We start from the raw sequence: 22,275 nt of genomic DNA on the forward strand, positions 1-22,275 counted from the left end.
AAAGCTCCGTGAGATTAAAGATTTTTATCTTCTCCGTGCATGGGAGATATATTAAAAAACAGAACCATATTCCTATTTTCCTTGCGATTTCTTAAATATGCCATGTGTGTAGGTTCGAATCCAGAAGCACTGAGATCTTGAATAATTTCTTTGAGGATTTCTGTGACTGGCAGTCCTCTTGGGATGATTTTAAGTGTTACACATTCGAGAATTTCGTAGGTATGACACTGATGACGGCAAAATACTAGCATGGTCTTGATTTGTCTACGAACATTAAAGTCAGGTGGATTAGTTGCCAGTCTTTGACCATTGAAGTTATCAATAATTCTTGATTAATTTGTTAAATTAATCTGTAAAAGCTCATTTAGAATTATAACATTATCAACAATTGTAGGGAAAATATTGAGCTTCTGAGATGCTGCCAAAGATGAAGTGCTCGTTTGACAGAGGATTTCGGTTTCTTCGATCTGAATTTCAATTTATTTTAACGTCTAGGTTTTGAAATTAATTTGAAATAGGAATATTAGACATTTTATAAATGATTTTCGTGTCTTTGCATACTTTGTAGGAGTTTGGAAAATTATCTGTTAAGTTGTTAAAGTTTTATTTCAATCTGTTGGAAATTTTTGGAGCTATTAGCCATAAATTCTTCAAACTGACGTTTATCTTATGTAAAAGCTTCTAAATTGCTATTTTATAGGCTATATGCTCCTATATCTATTTCTAGGAATAACTGATCACTACTTCTAAAAGCAAAAGAAGGGCTTACCTCCTGTGTTGGTGATTCGGGTGGCATTGCTATATCTTGACAGTAAGGACACATCTGCGCTGTTTCAATATCAGAATTGTGTGAAAGCCCAGTTTTCCTCTGTATCACTCAAGATATAAATTCTCAGAAATTCGATAAATGTTAAAGGAAAAAGAGACACAGCAGATCGATTCTTAAAGGAACACAACTCAAAGAACAAAGAAAATAACATATAAGTTCTAAAACATTATATGCTAAAGATATAATTTTCCTTCAGAGAGAAAATTCATTAGGCTTCGCAATGCAAGAAAATCAAAAGAATAAATTTCGAATTTTGTTTTTTATTTTTTTCCTAATTTGTGCGCAAATTTAAGGACTTCAAACTCATCTGTTTAAATGCTTTGCATTACCGTTTTGTTAAGTGTAAGATATTTATTTGTATTTCAAATTTAGTCAGAAAACTCAGCGATATAAATGAAATATGTTGCCATTTTCCAAAACGCAGCATATTTGTCCTTTTAATTCAATTTCACGGTGGAAAACCAGCGGCACATAGAACCACCAAATTTTGAACACATATAGTGTTCCCCTCGAACGAATTCAGAATTTCTTTATTTATTTCATTTGTGGAATTTAAGAATAAAATAAAAAATAAATAATAATAAAAAAAACAAGCAATATGAAAGCTTTCTATTACCACTTGGCAAAGCGTAGCATATTTATGTTTAAATTTAATTAGAAAATGGTGCAATATAGAAGAAGAGTTCTGCTCCTCTGCAAAGTAAAAAATATTTGTGTTTCCAATTTAATGACAAACTTATCGGTCAGGAAGAAATGTGTTGCCATCGCTGGAATTAAAATACTTTTATCTCCCACGCGGCAGTTCATTGTCGTTTAGCAAAGGGTAAAGTAATATTTATTTTTTAAAATTTATTATTAATAAATAACAAACTAAGCAATTTAAAAGCAATAAACAGAAATTATTTGTATTTACTAGCAGGATTCGTGAAATAACAGTAGTTGGATTTATTAAAATATTATATTGTTACGAAATGTACAGGCGCGGTAAGATGGCTTCCCCGCAAAGCAGTTTTTATGGTTGCCATAAAATGGCAAAGGAAGGCAGGATTGCCACATTTGGCGAGAAATCGCCCATTTGGCTACAAAATTGGCAATATGCCATGGACGAATGAAGAACCTTCTGGAACGAATTCTTACGTGTTTAGCCCAGAATCTTCTCGAATCTGTTAGTGTAGCGCGGTTAGTGCATCGTCGAGATAGCGTGTTGAGCTCCGGGAACGACTGAACCTAAGAGTCAGGAGCTGTGCTCGTGTGTCGTCGAGTGCATCGCGAGTTGTAGCGTGGAGAGTGTCGAGAGTACGTGGAGTTCCGAGAACGACCAAGCAGAGTCGGGAGTTGTACTCCGGAAAGCAGAGTCGGGTGTTTTGCAGGAAGCTGTCTCCACCGTTATTGCCTGACAGTCGCTGTGTCGCTGATTGTTCCAGCGTGTTTATAGTAGATCTTCGACGACTGTAAAAGTTTTTTGGAGCTGTTCTGATTAATATTGATAAATAAAGTGTGTTTCGATACTTCATCCAGTGTCGTCGTTATTCACTCCAAATCTACAAACCCCGTACGAACGTGAAGGAAGAAAATAACGTAACAACTGGTGTCAGAAAAAAGAAAAACGCAACAATATATATATATTAATTATTTTAGGAGGCTGACCTCTCAGGTAGATAGTTTTTATAATAAATTGCATCAGAGTATTTTAATGTTCTTTATATTTCAAATGTGTTATAAAAAATTTCTTAGAAATGAAAATATTTGCATAACTTTGCAGAACTTATGTTATTTGAGCCAGAAACGGAAGAAATCAACTAACTCCTTGCCCAGATTCGAACGCCAGATCTTCCGATTGCTAACCGGACATGCTACGAAATTATACCACAAGAGTAAGTAGTGGCGAAGTGAAAATTCATTGTACCTTATATTTTGTGCCTTGCATTTTTAAAGCTATTTTAGATACAGCAATAATAATCAATCTTAGCACTTTTAATAAAAACTTCCATCATCTAATAACTTCCATCACGTAACGAAAAGAACAATAGTTTATATAAAAATAAAGAAATCACGCATAATATTATTTTTGGTTAACCAGCACGAACCATCTTCTATTTAGGAACAATTTCTGTCATAGTATGCAACATACTGCTGTTTAGTAGGGTTCAAGAGAACTACCGGGAAGCACGATGCTGGCACCCCACATTCTGACGCGCCCAACCAATCCGTCAAATAACTGACAGTTGTGGGGAGGGTTTGTCGTTAAAAACTCAAAGCTCATCTTTCTTAACCGGCTAGGGAGTTTGTTATCTGGCTAAATATTATATTTCATTAACATGCGAATGATATTTTTAAAAGTGGAGGTCAAAGTGGCCTATAATACTTCATTCTCACAGGGCCACTTGAATTCTTATTAGATGGCTAGCACAATTAAGGGTAAAAATTCCTTGCGAAATATTAATATCTCATTACCATGATTATAGAAATCGCATTTTCTGTAGTTCTCAGCATCTTTGCAAGTATTAGAAATCTATCCGTTCGCTGTGAAAAGAGCCATTTCTACAAATAACCAAAATAAGTAGCCCAATTCATTTCTTCAAAATATGGCATTTGTTTTAGGGGGGATTCTGAAAATTTCATTCTAAAAATACCTTTCCTGCAAAATATTTTTAAGAATTTTTTTCTGATACTTCTGCTTTCATTTCTTTCAAATTTTATAAAGAGCATACTAGACCAAAATTTATGATTAGGCAAAAATGCAAACGTAGATTGGTATGCGCATTGAATACGTCGAGGGCGATAAGTCTTCTTCAGAAGCAAAATCATTTTCGCGAAAATTATTTTGGTTTTGAATTCATGTTGCAGCTCAATTTAGGATTACTAAATGAGTTTAGGATCAAATATCCAAACAGAATATATCTTAACTTTAGCTTCGTGAGCAAGTTTGCAGTTCTGTTGCGCTTTTTAAGCTTCGATTTCTGTTCCTTCGTCAGCGGGTGAATCTGTATCATATCTGGAATGAATTTGCAGTATTTATTTCTGTGTTAAAGAGAATTTTGGTATTACCTTCGACACTACTCTAGCTAAGCATCTTTCTTTTCCTTCTTAGAATTTATTGTTTGAAGCTGCAATAAAAGCTATCCTTTCTGTCCTGTTTGCTTATTAGGAAATCGAAAATGTATCGAATGCTAAATAATACCATTATAACAAGGAATGCTACACCCATTAATTCAAATTAATGCTTTTGAGCAAATGCCAGATATATGTTTTCGACATCAATAAATAAACGTATATTATTTTTTATTCAAAATGATTAATATTTTATATTCATGTATATATTTCAAACTGCACCATAGTGGAATGGAATCCTTTGTGTATAATAACTGTTAAACTAATGCAGTGTTTATCCAACAACTGTGAAAATAGTGCCGAATAATAATAATAATAAAATGTTTAGAATGCAGGTCTGTTTATAACATACATGATCATATTTAAAACGGTCTAGCTCAATTGCACGAATCAACCGGGGAAATGACCCATTTGTCTGGGGAATTTAACTTTCTCATACGGGGAAGAGACGAGAAAGGGTTTTCACACTTTCCAATGACAACAACCTAACTAATCTAACAAGATTTCCCTTCCAAAAGGCTAAGGATTATTACTTAGTTTCACATATTGAAGATTAATAATAACTCGAATTACAAGAATAAATGCAACAATTATACAAGAAAATAAAAGGTACTAGTAAACACAAATATTGGCATTAGAAACATCTTTCATTAATTAAAATGCTAGAACAAATAGTATTGTAATATTATTGTAAATTAAAGATTATAAAGCGTACGATTTATATTTCTGATAAATAACAACTCTAAATGCTATTATTAATTTAACATATTTCTCTTATCATTATAGTAACGGTGTCTTGACTAACCTGGAAAATTTAATATTATTAAATAGAATTCAAACTATTTTTTGGTACTAAAATAAGTTTAAAATGTGCTAGAAATATGTTTTGTTAATTAATGTAATCACGTAAATGTTTATCGAAATTATTTAGATACTATGTATATTTTTTGTGAGACAGATATGTTATAAATTACATTAGTGACAGTTTTAAAAATAAATTAAAATACATTTTCATTGGTTTTATATAGCTGAAATTAGTTTAGTCAAGATTTAATTTGAAAAGTAAATTAAGGAAATTATACCACATCTAATGGTAAACCTCTGAGGTATGTCAATTTGCCAAGCAAAGTCAGAGATAAATTAGATCTATACACTTTGAAATGGCAATGCTTTGCCAGGCCGCATAAATAATAAATGTCATTGTAACGACAACTGGACGAAGACTGAAATATGGGCACTTTAATGCCAGACATAAATATATACATATAGAATCCGAATAAATTAATTATATATAAAATAGCCTAATAATAATAATAGTAATAAATGCAAAATAAATAAATTAATTCAAAATTTTTTTCAGTACCAAACTTCTGTTTTTCATCTAAATCATTAAACGGCATAGCTTGAATGTCTTCTACACAATTGAATTAGACATTTATATCAAATTTCTTACATTAATTTTAATTTAGATTACACTCTCTAGTAATTATATGTTTCTTTTATTATCAAAATTGGCCTACTTCATCTTTTAAGTCTCATAAAAGCCCGTTCCAATGAGATCTGAATTAGGTAATATTTTATAGTTTTTTTCGTTTTCTGCCTTTATTTTCTTTTAGATTACCCATAATTTATAATATTTTTGTTAGATTTCTCTTTTGAATTCTCTGCGATTGCTCCCAACTTCCTCAAAATTATTTAGCTTCTTCGAATTTATTTATTATTCATAATTTTTTCTTTGTCAAAATATTTTCTGGATCACTGAATATTAAAAAAAAATTATTTTGGTATTTAGCATTACAACTTATCCCAATATTTGAAATAAACACTGAAACTTGTTCCATTTGTTGAACTGAAGCGAACTGATTCTTCACTTAAATTTATCGCAGCTAATAGGAACTTTTTCCGGATTTGTAATTCAGGTAATTCGATGATTTTTCCTCTTTATGTTTACAAAATAATTCATTTTTGTTACGTCATTTTTGCTACACCATGTTTCATTTTGCAGTGGAGGTTTTTCTAATTATTTTTATCAATCAGTTTAAAATTCTTAACTTATCTAATTTCATTATTTAGTAAATTATAGGCTTTATAGACTCCTATATTTCAAATCAGTTTAAAGAAGCAGCATAATAAAAGTAAAGAGGGGGCTAGTCTTAAATACGTTCAAGATTTATGAAAACCTCCGTTTACTTAAAACCTCAGTGGTAGCAATGACACATAATTCTTGGCGTGCAGTAAATCCTTAGCACCTTTTCATCATAAAGAGCTAAACTTTGTTTGCGTTTGACTTAAGAGGACACTGAAACCATGTCATGATACCATTTTTTCACAAAACCTGGGCTAGAGGAAGTCAGTTTTTTAACATGTTATACCCAGTAGCATTATATCTACTATATTACCAACACTGACTGGACCACTATAAAAATATCTTTAACAGAAGCTTAAATAGTTTGCATAGCATTTGCGGCTGTCACACCCTTCAGGAATGACTGTTCTATGTTCCCGTAAATATTAAGCGCTATTCTGCACTAACTGTCCTAGAATATCGTAAAAAGCTCCACACTAGCTTTGGAGCAGCTTCGCATAGCTAACAACCGGAACTCCAATTCATTTCCAAATTGCTCAAATGAACTGAAAGCAAGCTTTGAGCCACTTAGTCAAACTCATTCACATCCATTAACTAAGACCACTACCTTCTTGTCTTATGAATTGGTACTTTGTCCGCTAAAAGAGAAATGTATTAAATCAAATATAAAAGAAGCACGCTAACGTTAAATTTAAAATTAAAAAAATAAGGAGCCTTATTTTCGTAGAGGTTTTAGTTAAAATTCTATTGATTTAGGGAGATCAGACACAGGTTCCTTTTGCTCCTGTAGATAAGGATCTGCGTATGATCACCTACGAAATCAATAGCGTTTCATTCAAAGCCTATTTTAAAATAAGGTTGCTTATTTGCCTTGAAATAGGTTACTTCCAAAATATTGTTACAGAATAGGAATTATCCAGTGTTGCTTCCTCAGCATTCAGTCTCTAGGCACAAAATCTAGCAGTCTAAAGATCAAACCAAGAAACACGGACTCACAAGAAAACACCAAACCTCACAGTAGGGAAAATACACTTCGTAAGTAATGTTCCTGTAGTAATCAGCATGTTCACATATATTTATCATGTATACGTAGCATGATTCTTCCCGCTATAACTCCAAAATATGTTCTCCCGTTCTCTAAGTTCACCTATTGACATATTTTATGTAACTGTAGTAGCTTTTCCTTCAGTTATGGTATTCCTTCAGTATAGCGACGGGCATCTTTCCCTTCTGTAATCATTGGCTTATATGATGCAGCTGCCAATGGAATACAGAGTCCAAGAGCAAAACATGTTTAGACGAATCATATAAAACCTGATATTAGTTCCCGAAGCAATAGCTACAGTTCCTAATGGGGCCTACTGATTTGACTTTATCACAAGTTGAAAAGATGGAAAATCCTGCAGTGTCATTTTTTTCAGCTTTCTAAGAAGGAGTTGGAATGTATAACTCTGTATTGCCTTTATTTCACTACAGTATTCCTCACTATTGCAAAGAGGTGGCAAATATTACCAAAAATCTCACTGATGGAATGGCCGATGGACAATTATTGAGCCTTGCTAAAGCTGCATCGTAGATTCATTTTGAGAAGAATTGCTGGTATACATAATCTACTGTGATTTCATGGGTTCTTTCGTTGGATCATGACATGCATCGATGACATTACTTACATTCCAGTGGATATCCAGTCGTTAATGGCGACATAAATGCATATGAGAAAATGCTTCACCTCAGATTCAGCTTTATACGTATATACTATTACATAACACTTAATAAAAAACATAGGAATGTTCTTGTATTGTTGTATTTCTATTACTGTTAGATATAGACAGATTGGTTTGTTAATTTTTTAAATCCTAATTTCCTAATGCTCTGATGTACCCTTAATTAGGTAATAAAAATAATTTATTGACTGTATTTTCAAACGAGGGAATATTAGGAGTGGGAATGAAACTTCATTTTCTCTTCTGGTCTGATTTCAGTACTTGCTTTCACCTAGGTTTTAACCTTATTATTAGAGTTACAGACAAAAAATACTTAAGTCTGTTGAACCAATTGTAACAGGTACTCAGTTTCTTTGACTCTCCGATTTTTGAAAGCTTTACGTTAAACCAATGTTAAAAATTCTCTCTTCAAAAAGTTGTAGTACTTCAAGAACTTAAGAGCCATTCGGAAACTGGTACTTTTGTGATAAGAATTATATATAGGATTCATTGTATCTTTTCATTACTTAGGAAGTGTGGTACCTGAATTTTGTATCGTGCGATATAAAGCAACTTGTGTATCATGCATAAAATAAAGATTTAAAAATATAATGTTTGAACGAAAATAAAAATATTAAACAAGAAAATAATAAAGCTAAAATATAGACAGAACGGAGGAAGAGCGAAAAATCGTTTGTTGAAAGTATTAGTAATGTTCTTAAAACCTCCTCATAGTTTCTGTTTCCAGAAAAACTTGTCTTTCTGAAACATTCTTATGAATCGTTAGAGAAGAAGATATGAGTAAATTTACTTTCCGAAATAAAAATATTGAGAGAGATGGCTGAAAGAAACTTAATGTGGGTTGCCAAAAAAGAAAACAGAAAGAGACCGGTGAAATGTGTCGCTACTGTCTTCGTGTTATTTTGTCAGACATAAATATGTCATTTGTCATTTCGAAATGTGTTATTAGACAACTTCAAAACAAACAGAATACTGTTTATACTGTGGTTAATTTAGTTTATCTAAACAGTCGGTGAAGTAGAAGAAAAGTCTTTATGAATCGATGCCTCTTTATGAATCGATGTCTACTAAACGATGGCACTAATTCATTTCTATCCTGCTGAGGAAAAAAAGGGAGAGAGTTCAATAACCTTTCATTTGAAGAATGAAATGAGAACAAAAGGGTTTCTAAAACTTATTCGTTGTTTACCTGAAATTAAAAATAAGAAAAAAATCTTATATGGAAATTCTTGTATTATAAATTTAATAAAATGTTAACTATATTTTCAAGTATGTTCATTGCTTTAAGTTTTCATCATTGAGTTTCTTCGATGAAATTCAGCTGTTTTGTAACAAAGATTTTAACTCATATTAATGCTCTATGTCAGATGTTTACTGCGTCCAGTTTTGAAGTTCAGGTAAAGCATATACAATTTTACTGCAATTTTTTTTAGGTACGAGGGCATTAGACAGATTTGTCTAGCTGAAAGAGCTCTACAGAGTTTGATATAGGAGAAGAACTATAGAGCACCTTCAAACTCCGTTAGCCAAGGGATTTACTAGGTGAAGCTTGGACAGATAACCCTCGTTTGCTTACTTTAAATTAAATAATTCAAAGTCAGTGGTCAGTTTAATAAGGTATTTCTCCTGACCTCTTAGCATGCCTTCGTGGTGTAAAGGCTAGCAAAGTCGACGCGTATTCGAGAGGTCCGTGGTTCGAGTCCCGGAGAGGGCATTGCTCATTTTTCATCTCTCCTACTTTCAAAAAATACCTAATGTCTCTAAAAGTTTGGTTATCTTTCTCAACCGCGATATAAACTGTCTGTTCTCCAGTTTAGCTTAAATGATTTTATTCGCCCCTTAATGCACGGTAAAGCTAAGCTGAGGCATTAGTATCACGATTGAGGAAATGAAATCTCTTAGGAAAAGCACAAAATTCGAAATTTCTATAAGAGAGATATTTAATTTAAAAATATTTTTCTTTCCAAGAAAACGAAAAAAAAAATGTAATTGTATCATATATTCATTACCCAACGAAGTATTTGGAAGTCACCACGAAATGAAGAATGAGGAATATTCATGGGGTTTTCGAAACCAAGTTTAAAAACAGTTCTAGTTTGTAACAAAGACTATTTTTCAGTTATTCATGCTTATTGTGCATGCATCTGACAGAATCATGTGAAATGTAAGCTTCTGATCAGCAGCGTAAAGTACCAGAAATACGTATGGCATATCTGAAGAATCTGAAAGTAATAATTTTGCTTCTTCTATAGTAACCTTGATGCACAAGATAGCACCGCCTTCTGTGTAAGTGGGATAACATATTTAAAGAGGTACTACATGTGAACAACTTTTAACCTAAAAGACAGACATTGACTCCAAGGATTAAAAATGTAGTTTTTTAAGTTTCTGATACGAGTACTTCAGGAAATGTACACTACGAAAAAAAGGGGGGACAGTTTTATATGTCCCGTTCTACTAGGCGATTGACGAAATTCAAATTGTGTTTTTCATGTCTCGAAAGCACGACATAGGATATACATTAGATTTACATATAGCATTGTTCTAACTTGGGTATTTCGACACAAAATCGGACTTTTCTGAAATAACATATCAATTGTTTTCCATATTCCGATTCTAAGACTCAAATTACGCCTAAATATTAAATTTTGTCAAATTTGGTGCGAAATTTATGGAGAAATTCGAAAATTTAACTTGTGTCCGTACGTACACATATCAAGCAAAAACATCTTTCAGATAGATTCGAGATCTTGTCAAAATGAATATTTTCGTTGAAATATAATATCCGAAATTTTTCGCGATTACAATACTTCCTGTGCTTTGCGCAAAGAAGTAAAAAATTCTTCTTTTTACAGCTATGTATAATAATTATATGTATTTGATATCTCTCTTATTCTTCAGAAATTTAACATTGAGGTTGTAAAATCAATCAATACTTTACAATACAAGATTAAAGGAATGAGGTGAGTTCTATACATCAACCGATGTTTAGCAACTAACTTACATTAAAATGAATTTCGGATTATTTCGACAAAAACACAACATTTATTATAACTTTATATTATAACATTCCAGTAGTACATCACATTCTGATAAAACTAGTCGTACTACATCAGATTCATTATGCAACAAGGCTCAGTTCATTTACTTCGATTTTCTAAAGTTTGTTCTCAGATTTCTTAGCACGAATCATTTTTCAGTTTTTCCGATTCTTGAAGCTCCTCTCTCTGATTTTAGTTCTTGAAGAATTTATAACATATCTTGTGAGGGTAGTTTGGCATATATAGGATAAACTAAAAAAGGTTAAAAAAGGGACAAAAATCGTATGTTCAAAAGGAAAACATAAACAAACTTTCGTTAACTAGTCCTAGTGGGGCACTTATTCTAAATTTTTTAGTTAATGAATAGAATTTCCTTAACCTTTTCATTTTCACAAAAATGTATCATCTTTCGTCAATGACATTAATTCTAATTTAGTTCTTCCTAACGCTTTAGGAATTCTAATATCTTAATTTAATGCGTTTCTTTATGATTTTCCTTGATAGATAAGGTGGCATTCATCACACTGTTTCATTTTTTATTTTGTTTTTTGCTTAGTTTTAAATTTTATATTAGCATGTTACTCTTTCAGTTTGTTTCAAAATTTCAGTTAGTGTACAAAAAATCTAGAATAATTTCCAAGTTGGAATAAATGCCATCAAAACAATACATCAGCAATTTGAACAGCATATTACAAACGCACCTGTAAGTTTTGAAGCTGTAGGCGCATAGCTAACACGAAAGGCTAATTCTACTTAGAATTTCTGCCGTATCTAAAATCTATCTTTGTATATGAAGAGAATTATATCTATATCTATGATTGATATGTGTGTGTGTGTGTGATTATGGCAAAGCCTCGAGGGCTATCTGCCTAAGAGGAGGGATGCCTTCGTGGAGGACTTTCTAAGGAAAACTGGCTCGTATACACGTTACACATGGGGAAAACCACGAAACCGCCCATGCAGCCAGCCCGTTCGCGGGATTCGAACCTCGGACCGAACTACCAGTGTTCAGCGATTTTACCGCTCGGCCGTTGGTGGGCCTATAATTGATATGAAAGCAAGGTTAAGTTAATTATTTATTTGTACACTATACACAGTTAATCAGTTAATAAATCTGCATATGAAAATTCTACAAATCAAACGAAATGGCTTAATACGCCATTCCCGTATAGCACCTAACATCTAATTAAATTTTACTTCAAGTGGAGGCGGTCCTATCGCCGTATGACATCACATTTCCCTACAATAGCAGCAAGAAGGAGAACAGTTATGAAAACGAAAATCCCCAGATGAACACTTAAGGAAATTCAAAATTTTTCTGTACTGCAAGATTTACATTTCCCGGCCAGATCTTTAGAATATGACGTCACCGATTCACAGTCTTCTCCAAAAATAACTTGAAAAAGAACTTAAAGAAATTTTGTTTTCGTTTTTAACACTTCTGTAAGCCAAATGACATCACTAACTAGAGCGTTGGAAAACTTGCCTGTCCACTGACCTTGGAAATTTAAAGCAATAATATAATCGTGTAAAACTGTTTACTTTATTACATCCTTTAATTTACTACATCATGAAACATATTATTTACTCTAACCAGAGGATTCTCAATAGCAGATATTTTCCCCGAGTGTGGTTTCATTGACTCAGGAATAGGATTTCCATTTGGCAAAGTCTCAATGGAGGAATTGTTCGACAAAGATTGTACATTCAAATTTTAACAAAAAAACTTATGGCAAAGAAAATTTTAAACACGGGTGAGTTTACAAGATCCCATTGGGAGGAAAGTGTTAAGTTAGCCATCATGCAAATACAATGATATAAGTTATTATTATTTTTATTAAATGCAATAATAATTCATTTGTACATTATGTGTGTTAATTATCTATGATAAATCTGAAATTTATAGCCTGTTAAAATTATTAAATTTCGATTTAGATGTTACGTGTTATCACCAAATAATACCACCTAATCATTTTTTGTATTTATTTAGGAATATATCACCTAAATAATAACAAAAAATGTTTCGGAAAATGCACACTCTGCCATATGGGAGAAAGCGAAGGAAAAGGGCTCAGGGTAACTGCCTTAAATTAAATTAATTTAAAATGATACACACTTTTATTCTAATAATAATTGCACATGTTTATTAGGGTGCTTCATTTTGTAAGGGAAAAGTAAAACGTAAAATTTTTGCAGACTTTGTTTACTCCCCGTGTGTCAGTGATGTAAAAGATATATATGCCAAATTAAAAGAAGATTGGTTAATATTTAGAGGTTGCACAGCTTGATCAATTTTCTAAAAGCAGACAAAAATTACTATTTTTCGACGTTAGTTACTTTTATTGGGAAAACCAAAAATTATAAATTTAAAATAGTATTAAAATTAGAGATTAAGATATGTACAAGGCGCAGTTACTATGACAGGCAAAATATGTGTTAAATTAAGTAACTCTGAATGACTCAACTTTGAATCAACGTTAAATTAATCAACTTTGTAATCCCTTCTTTTGCTCGCTCGCTGAAAACGTTTCCTTGATGCTCGATTATCTCAACAAGAATTGTGTTTGTTTTTCGTTCCTGACCGATTCGTTAAACCTTTTTTTTTTTTATCAGAGCAATTCCACTTTCTGCGGTATCACTGATCGTCTTAAGAGCGTTTATACATGTCTTCGTAGAGAATCACTGCAGTAATCCATCACGTCGTGGATCCCAAATAATTCAAAGAACGTCTTTATTTTGGTCAGTAATGAAACGACTTAGGTCTTTTCCTTCAAACACTAGGTTTATACCCTCTCATCATCCCACTTCCGTTTCCTTTGCAGGGTTTGGTTTATAAATTTTTAGTCATATTTTCCTTATCAGCCTTTGCCCAAAAACTCCAATCCTAGGTTTGTTTCCGAAGAATCCAAAGCTATCTCTAATCAACTGTGAAAGCATTTTTGACGCCTGCATCTGGGTTAAGTGCTCAGAAACTTTAGCATATCCAATTCATTATTTGGAGACTATCGACATAAAATTATCTCGAGCCAAAAGGGAAAATGAATGAGGCTGACAAAATGTGCAACCTGTGTCATTTCTTTCAATTCTCGTTGAGGATTATTCAACTATTTAGTGAAGAGGACATTTTTAAGTGCATAAATTGCCTTTGCCATTTACCTTTAATGATCAATTTTAAGAATATCAACAATTTTCAGAGTCCATGAAGATCCGCAAACTGAAGTGGTTTTAAGACCAAACTCCCAGGTACAGGAGTGAGAGTCGTCATAACTCTTTGTAGTCTTCTCTTGGATGACTTCCGTCTTTTAAAACATTTTAGATGCAGTTAATCATTTTCACTTGTTGTTCTTCTAGAGAGCCTTGAACGGGACTTTCTTCATCTAACACTGGCGTATATAACTTCTTATCAAGTGAAGCCACAGACTTCCAAAAACTCTGGATATCAAGACCGCTTGATGGTATGCCAGAACACCCTTTCAGTATTAATTCATGTGTGTGATGACGGCAAGCCAACAACAGCAATTGTTCGTCCGAATTCCCTAACATTTTTGGTACATGCCACTTGTATCAGTCCTGTATTAGATGCTGTAGTACATTAGTAAAAAGCACTTCAATATTAGAAATTTCACTAGTTGGAGATAAAAGTGATCAATGTGTGCAACCGTTATATATTATGCAATCGTCTTGAAATTTGGCATATATATATTTTAGATAACTGAGACTCAAGGCGTAAGCAAAGTCACATCTTTGGAAAAATGATATACCCTTATATATGTTAATATATATATATATATATATATATATATATAATTTATTATTAGAAAAAGTTTTTTTATATATAATCTCCAAGGAAAAGAAACTTAATTAAAGGTATGAATTATTAGAAAAAATTATAGTGAGTATTTTAAATTATTTTATGTCAGTATTACAAAAACATTTTAACCGTAAAAAATCTAAATAACAAAAATAAAATTTAAAGTGGTGAAAAGTGACTATTGTCATTGATCGCAAAAAGCGAAAGTGTTTCGTCTTTTTACAAATAAGGTGTGTATTTAATTATGGCAAAGCACGGTAGGGCTATCTGCCTAAGGGGAGGGATGCCTTCGTGGAGGACTTTCTAAGGGAATCTGGCTCTTATACACGTTACACATGGGGAAAACCACGAAAACACCCATGCAGCCAGCCCGTTCGCGGGATTCGAACCTCGGACCGAACTACCAGTGTTCAGCGACTTTACCGCTCGGCCGCTGGTGGGCCTTTTACAAATAAGGATCAAATTAGTTATTTTGCTAGAGTTAAATCAGAAGCTAAGAACAATACTCAATTATTAGAAAGATATTATTTTACTTACGCAAAAGTATTTTTTGTCATAAAAAAAATCTAAAATAAAAATGAGTAAAATATTCTTCTTAATTTAAGGTATTCGTTGAGATGTTTATTTTAGACAAAATATTCCCTGACATTCTCAGTACTTGTACAAATTAATATATATGAAAGAAGACATTAATAGAAAAATGTATAAATAAGTATATTATTTTAGATTAAAACATTCTTTTATAATCAAACTCAAAATCAAAAATACAAACAAAAGTTATATATTATTTTATATTAAAAAGTTAATTTCAAAATGAAAAGTAAAATTGAGTATATTATTTTAGATTAAAATATTCTTTTATATCAAACTCAAAATCACAATTAAAAACAAAATTTATTCATTCTTTGACGGTAAATCGTTAATTTCAAAATCAAAATTTATATTTTCTTTTATATTAATACGTTAACTTAAAAGTGCTTATTTAAGAGGAAGGGAGGAAATTAAAATTAACTTGTCTGCGAAATTTAAACTGAATTGACTGGAAACGTAAATGTGTATTCAGTGATGAAATGTAATAGGGTTGTCATAATAAGTGTTTGGTGAAGTTTAGTTCTCTATTTTAGATATTTTGGGCATATTCATGCAAATCTTATAGAAAAAAATTGCAACAGGCACAAAATTCTGTCCTAAAACAGATTACCAATTTCCCTAGTACGTTCGAATTCAAAAGTTACAAGAAAAATTGGGTATAGAACAACTTTAAGTGTTTTCACTGCCGGCTCGCCCAATAACTTTTATGCCAATCTTGTTAATATCAACAACCCAGTTATAAAGATTTAAGATTACAACTTTAATGACCCAAATAATAGTAAACGGCCATACTTAGCACGGCCTATGGCCATACTTAGCACCCATATTGTATAACTTATTTAATCCGTTATGTATCTCTTAATATTGTATTATAGATTTAAGGTTTAATTATTACTAGTGCACCAAGAGGCTCACAATACTTTGCCTATTATTTATATGAATGTTTTTTATGCATCAAGCTATAGCCAGCTCATTCATCCTTTCTCGGCCTTCCCAGATAGCACTTCAGGTCTATTGAAACTTGACGCACACTTTAGTCTTTTTAGAAATGTATCTTTTAATTTATCTCTTATCTTATATCTATTCTTATAACTTAAAAAATGTTGAAAAACATAATTTATTATATATATATATATATATATAAATTCTAAATATATACTAGTTACTAACGACAGTATTCGAAATAACATATCTGTTCTACAAGGGGTAGGGTCCTTGACTTCCCAGATAGCACTTCAGGTCTATTGAAACTTGACGCACACTTTAGTCGTTTTAGAAATGTATCTTTTAATTTATCTCTTATCTTATATCTATTCTTATAACTTAAAAAAATGTTGAAAACATGATTTATTATATATATATATAAATTCTAAATATATACTAGTTACTAACGACAGTATTTGAAATAACATATCTGTTCTACAAGGGGTAGGGTCCCTGGTGCTACACCGTTTCCTCAGTGCGTGTGTCATTTTAGATATGGTAGCTTTAAATTGGCGAGATAACCTTACTGTTAGTTAAAGTTGTCGTCAGTTTTTTTAGTAAAAATCTTTTTAATGAAACAGAAGAAATTAATTAATTCTTCTCTGGTAACGGTTTAAAAGGCATAAAGAAGAAGAAGGTATCTTCACTGGTAAAGGGCTGTTTACCAGACTGACAGAAATATGAAATAGGCCCATTAATTAGTAACAGAATATAATGCCAGAAAAAATTTTAATTTATATTATATACAAAAATTATTTATAAATCTTTAGGTATCTAACTTCTTTTGAAGGTTTAGGAAAAATTTATCAATGCCAGCTTTCTTAAAACAATAATTAATACATTTATCTGGTACTAAATTATTTTTAAGCACTTGAATGAGTATTAATATCTCGTTTTAAATATCAAGTGTATATATAATGATATTATTTTTAGATAGTGATGTAGATATTGCATGAAGAAGTAGATGATTAATAAAGATTCCATAAACTATTCTGTTGAAACATATTTCGTTGAATAGCATCATAAAGCAAACATATATTTCACAACTATTAGCATATATTTTATAGACTTATGTTCCTAGCTGCTTACGTGGTATACGCCTAAAATTCTTATTATAAAAAGAAAATATATATAATGATTTTAATGAGTCCAGTTACAGTAATTTCACTGGGCGCAGCTGGTATAATTCCATAAAAATCTTTGATGATTTTAATAATAAACCAAAAGTATTTCTTTTATGGTCTTAATTAATAGTTCCAGTCAAATGATTCGAGACTTTATTTATAATGTACACTTTCTTTAACATGACAACTGCTTTTAATTATTTTTCAGAAATGTATGGGATTAATAAAAATACTTTAAATCGTTTTATTTTTCAGTGCGCAAAAGCAACATTGAAGAAAAAAATGGAATACGAAGTATGGATCAGCTTATTGCTGAACAATATTTATATTATTTTTGGTATGCTATTGTTTTTTTCATTTTATATTTTCAGTGTTGATATTAGCTCAACTATCAATTGTTTCATTTTATTTTACTTTTGTTTTTATAAAGAATATTATGACAGGGTACGCAATGGCCGCTCTGTAACAATCATCTTATATAATACTTTTGTTATATTTTTTTTCTCTCTGCCTAGGCAACCAAGCCTGGGGAATATTTCTGAATGAACCACGAAAAAGGAATGAAAACTATATTATTACAAGATATAGAGACTGGATGGACAAAGCACTATGAAGATTGAAGAATTTCTGTAGAAATTATTAGCGCGAGCTGGGCAAGGAAAGTAAATGGACTTTTTAATCAATCAGATTGAAAAGTAAAATAATACATTATTAAAAATTTAATTTGATGCATAAGTCGTCTAATTTGTTAACCAGAAACAGATAAAGTTTGAAAGTTAACTATTTAACACGTTGAAAGAGATAGGGATTCTCACAATTCTAATAATCCAATAATTTGCTTTTTATCCAGAATGTTTTTCAACTATATTGACTTCCCTTAGCGGATATATATAGTAATTTTCCACGTAACCGACACCCAGTTAACCGTTAATATCGAAATAACAATACTTTTGAAATATAAATAGGAATCCAAAATTTATGATAATGAGATAATAAACTATATAATAAGCCTTAAATGTTGAAAACATTTGTGTAGGCCAAGGTAACAAGGCACATCCTATTAATAAATTGTTCAGAATATAAAGATAAATCATTGGTTCCTTTATTTGCCTCGATGCGTGAACTCTCTCTCTCTCTCTCTATATATATATATATATGTACAGTGGAACCTAGCATCATAAAAGCCTCATTTGACCACCAATTCGGTTCAAGAAGAAATTATCTGAGTAGAAAATGCCTTGAATAACGAACAATATCTCGAGTTCTAAACTCTCAATTCGGCAATATATAGTTTTGAAATGTGTTTTGATGTGAACTATACTACATAATTGACACTCGTGTCCTTCTGGAAGCATCGTTTTAACATTTTTAATCTTTTTGTGAACAAAAGCTGTCAGAAAGATACTTACAAGACAGCTGTTTCAACCTGTAGTAGTAGCAGGCCAGTTTGGATTACCAGGAGGAGATTTTGTCCACGTTGCCATTTTGAACGTTTTTTCATATCTATGATACTGGGTCTCTAAGCAAAAGCATTGATTAGGAAAATAACATTGAACATGGGGAGAAGTTAAAGATTCACAAAAATTATCCCAACAAGAAAGAACTGCAGCAACTTCTGAGGCAGTAACAAAAGACGGCTGTGGAAGAAATGTCTTCAGAAGAAAAGGAAAGAACAAAGATGATCTTAGTTCTCAGATTCGTAAAACACGTGCAAAAGAGGAGTGGAAAGCTACAGCATATGCATTTCCAATGACAATGCCATGTCTTACTTTAGAAACATTTTAAAACATTGGCAACATGGAAAACTATTGGAAAAACTGTGAATGAAACAGAAGCCCCATGATCAGTGAGCAAGCAAAGTCTAATTGAAATTTTTTAAAAAAGGGGAGGAGGATAAAAGAAGATATCCCTAAAAGATGCTTTCATGGTAGGGAATTATGCATCAAAACACCAACATCTTGCTCATCATTCTCCACTTATGCTATTTTCTTTTTGCATTAAATCACTAACATCTTCCTCATCATTCTGTACGTATACTATTTCCTTTGACATTCTTCTTTGTACAACTGCAATAAAATTAAATAAAGTTTTCATCCTTTTTATCTGTTTAATATTGTGTTAACTTTTTTTTAATTTAATGACTTTCATTGGTTTTGGGTTATGAGCTTGTGCACAAACTACTGTCGTAAAAATTAAATTAGCAATCATCTGTGATCCAGGAACAAATTAATCCATTTTACATTAATTTCTAAAGAAGGAGAGGAATTATTTCAGTTTATGAATATTTAAGTTGACGAAAGACCTTGAGGAACGAATTAAATTCTCAAAAAAAGGTTTAAATTCCTTTCCTATTTAAATATACATACACTCATTGCCATAAAAATTTGCGCACCAAGAAAGAGTTGTCAGAATGAAACGAAATTTTACATATATAAGTACTACTTTGATATAAATAAGTTATTAGAAAATAAAATAAAAAAGGATCATTTATTGCAGAAAAAAGTAAACATGGGCGGAAGTTTTAGTACTCTGTTGGGCCACCTCTAGCGCGAATGCACGATGCGATACGAGCGGGCATTGAGGCATACAAGTTCCATATGATGTCCTGAGACATCTCGCTCCACAGTTGCTGCAGATATAAAGGCCTTTATATCTTCATGTACATTCACTGATCTTATTTATATTATTTTCTATTTTATTTTTATATTATTTTTATATTATTTTTATGTTCTCTTTGATTTGTTTTTGCAAAGTTTGCATTATTTATCTTTTTTATAATCTTAATCTTCTATGTTTATTTCAACTTTACTTTGATTTCGATTTCATAATGACAATTTCCAATGTTTAATTTCTACAAATAATATAGTACTCAAATACATAAAGATGATAGTGTCGGGGACGATTACTCGAGTTTTACAAGATTTCTCTACAGTAATTGATTTTTACTCCAAATTGAATTGACTAAAATGCTTCATGAGAATCAGTTCTTTGAGTAACAACTATTCGCGGAAATATTTGGCCTGACTAGAATTGCCGGTTTGGCTTTAACTTATAACTCGAGTAAAGACGAAACACTTTCATATTTACGTATTTTTATCAATTATTGATCATTGAACGGGAATTGGTTTGTTCCCCTTGAAAAGTCAACTAATTTCCGATCAATGACAATAATTACATGTTTTAATTTTTACTTTTACAATTGTAATATTATTCTTCGTGATGATTTAACTCCAGTCCCCGTTAAAACATTATTAACATTTTGCTTTCAAATTACTTCAAAACATCTTTCAAAATATAACTTACCAGTATGGATGCACACTTTTAAAATAATTCTACTTTAATTAAACTTAGGAGATAATATAATCAATTAATCAATACTGTTTAGGAAATAAATTATTATTAACTAACTTTGCAGCAATTGCGCAAGTAATAATAACTTGTATTCGCACTAAATGGATTTAAGTTCATACAACATATATATATATATATATATATATACACATACGCATGCATAAGCTCAGGTAAAATGAAACGGGTTATAAAGGTCTCATTTTCTTCTGTAGCATAAATTAGATCGAGAACTTAAAAGGACTGAAGTGACTTATCGTTAGGTCTTGCAAATTACAACATAAACTGAGAAAGGGTATAAAAGATCCTTTTGTTTAACTCAAATAAAAGTTAACAGAAGGCAACGCTCGTGCTTACAGAATAGCCATCATTTATGGCCTTAAATGAAAGGTAATGAAACTAAGATAACTGAGTAAATGTAAGTTAGCCCAACGGCTAACACAAATAAAGAAACGCAAAAATTGGCTTTAAAGGTTAACGGTTTGGCTCTAACTCTCTCTGATCTAAAAGGCATCGTGATAAGCTTAATGGCGAGAATGACGCAATGCTGCAGATATACAGCTCCCAAGAGACTCAATTAGCAAACGTGGTCTTCAGCAGGCGGAACACACTCTAATTCTATCCACCCAATACCAGTACCACTAGTAAAATAATGCTGAATTACCCCGTGAAGCTCGATGTTTCTGATTCTACCTGATATTGCTACTGATTATGAAGTTGCTTATAAGGCCTCATAAATAATAATAAGGTATATAAGAAAATTAAGCCACTGAGAGCACATGACTTGATGATGAGCTAGCAGGCGAAATTCCAGGAACGATCAAGAAAGTAAGGTAAAAATGAGGAGACTATTGTGTCCTTTACTGCATGTGTGCTGATCTAATGGAAAGCGACGAGAGAGAAAAGTCGCGCCGCGCAAGAAAACAAATAAACATTTGCAACCAAAACTAGGTTATAAAGATATGGTCTCTGAGCATGTGAGTAGAAAATGGTCTGATTAGATTGTCTTTTGAATAATTTGAAACTAAGAACTTTTGAAAATTTTCAATATCACAGCTAAGCCCACTTTTGAAGAAACGCTTATTAAGTTTAGTGTGGTCCGCTATGTTTAGTGTGGTCCGCTATGTTAAGTGTGTCCACTATAGAGTCAATTTTCAAGTCATCATGGATCAATTTGTTTCTAATCAGGTCACAGTTCTTCTTAGAATCTTTTTCTGTACTATCTGAAGTTTGCGGAAGTTTGCTTTTGAGGCTGACTCCCAGGCTGTAGATGGATAGCATAGAATTAGGTGTGCAGAAAGTTGGTTGGCGATACCACAGGCTTTTCCTTGACGTGCTTACTATTACATATCCATGTGAGCCTTTGGTTAATGATAACCCTTACACAACATACATTATTACATGGTTAACAACCTTCTCGAATAAATAGCGGTTGTTCAATGCTATATTCAGTATCTTCCACCTCCTTTCCAATAGGAGCTTTGAGATATTTATACTGAATCTCCATTTTTTATACCAGTCCTCAATATCTGAAACAAAATCCTGGAGTTTGGAAATGGCATTATTGTGTTGAATAGAGCTTCTGATTCTATCCTCTAAAAATCTCCTTTAAAGGCTGTCTCCTTC

At 32.0% G+C, this 22,275-nt stretch overlaps 1 long non-coding RNA gene across 1 annotated transcript; it reads left to right on the plus strand.

Moving 5' to 3' along the window:
• The first annotated feature begins 2,591 nt into the window (after positions 1–2,591).
• LOC118199604 (uncharacterized) lies at positions 2,592–19,404 on the plus strand. The gene is made up of 3 exons (XR_004759966.2): positions 2,592–2,703; positions 17,557–17,638; positions 17,817–19,404. It is a non-coding gene; the product is annotated as an uncharacterized LOC118199604 (long non-coding RNA).
• The last annotated feature ends 2,871 nt before the right edge of the window (positions 19,405–22,275 follow it).

This window comes from Stegodyphus dumicola, chromosome 1 (genome assembly GCF_044657685.1).
Source record: "Stegodyphus dumicola isolate Sdum_Otavi_A_Nest chromosome 1, ASM4465768v1".
NCBI classification, from domain to species: Eukaryota; Metazoa; Arthropoda; class Arachnida; order Araneae; family Eresidae; genus Stegodyphus; species Stegodyphus dumicola.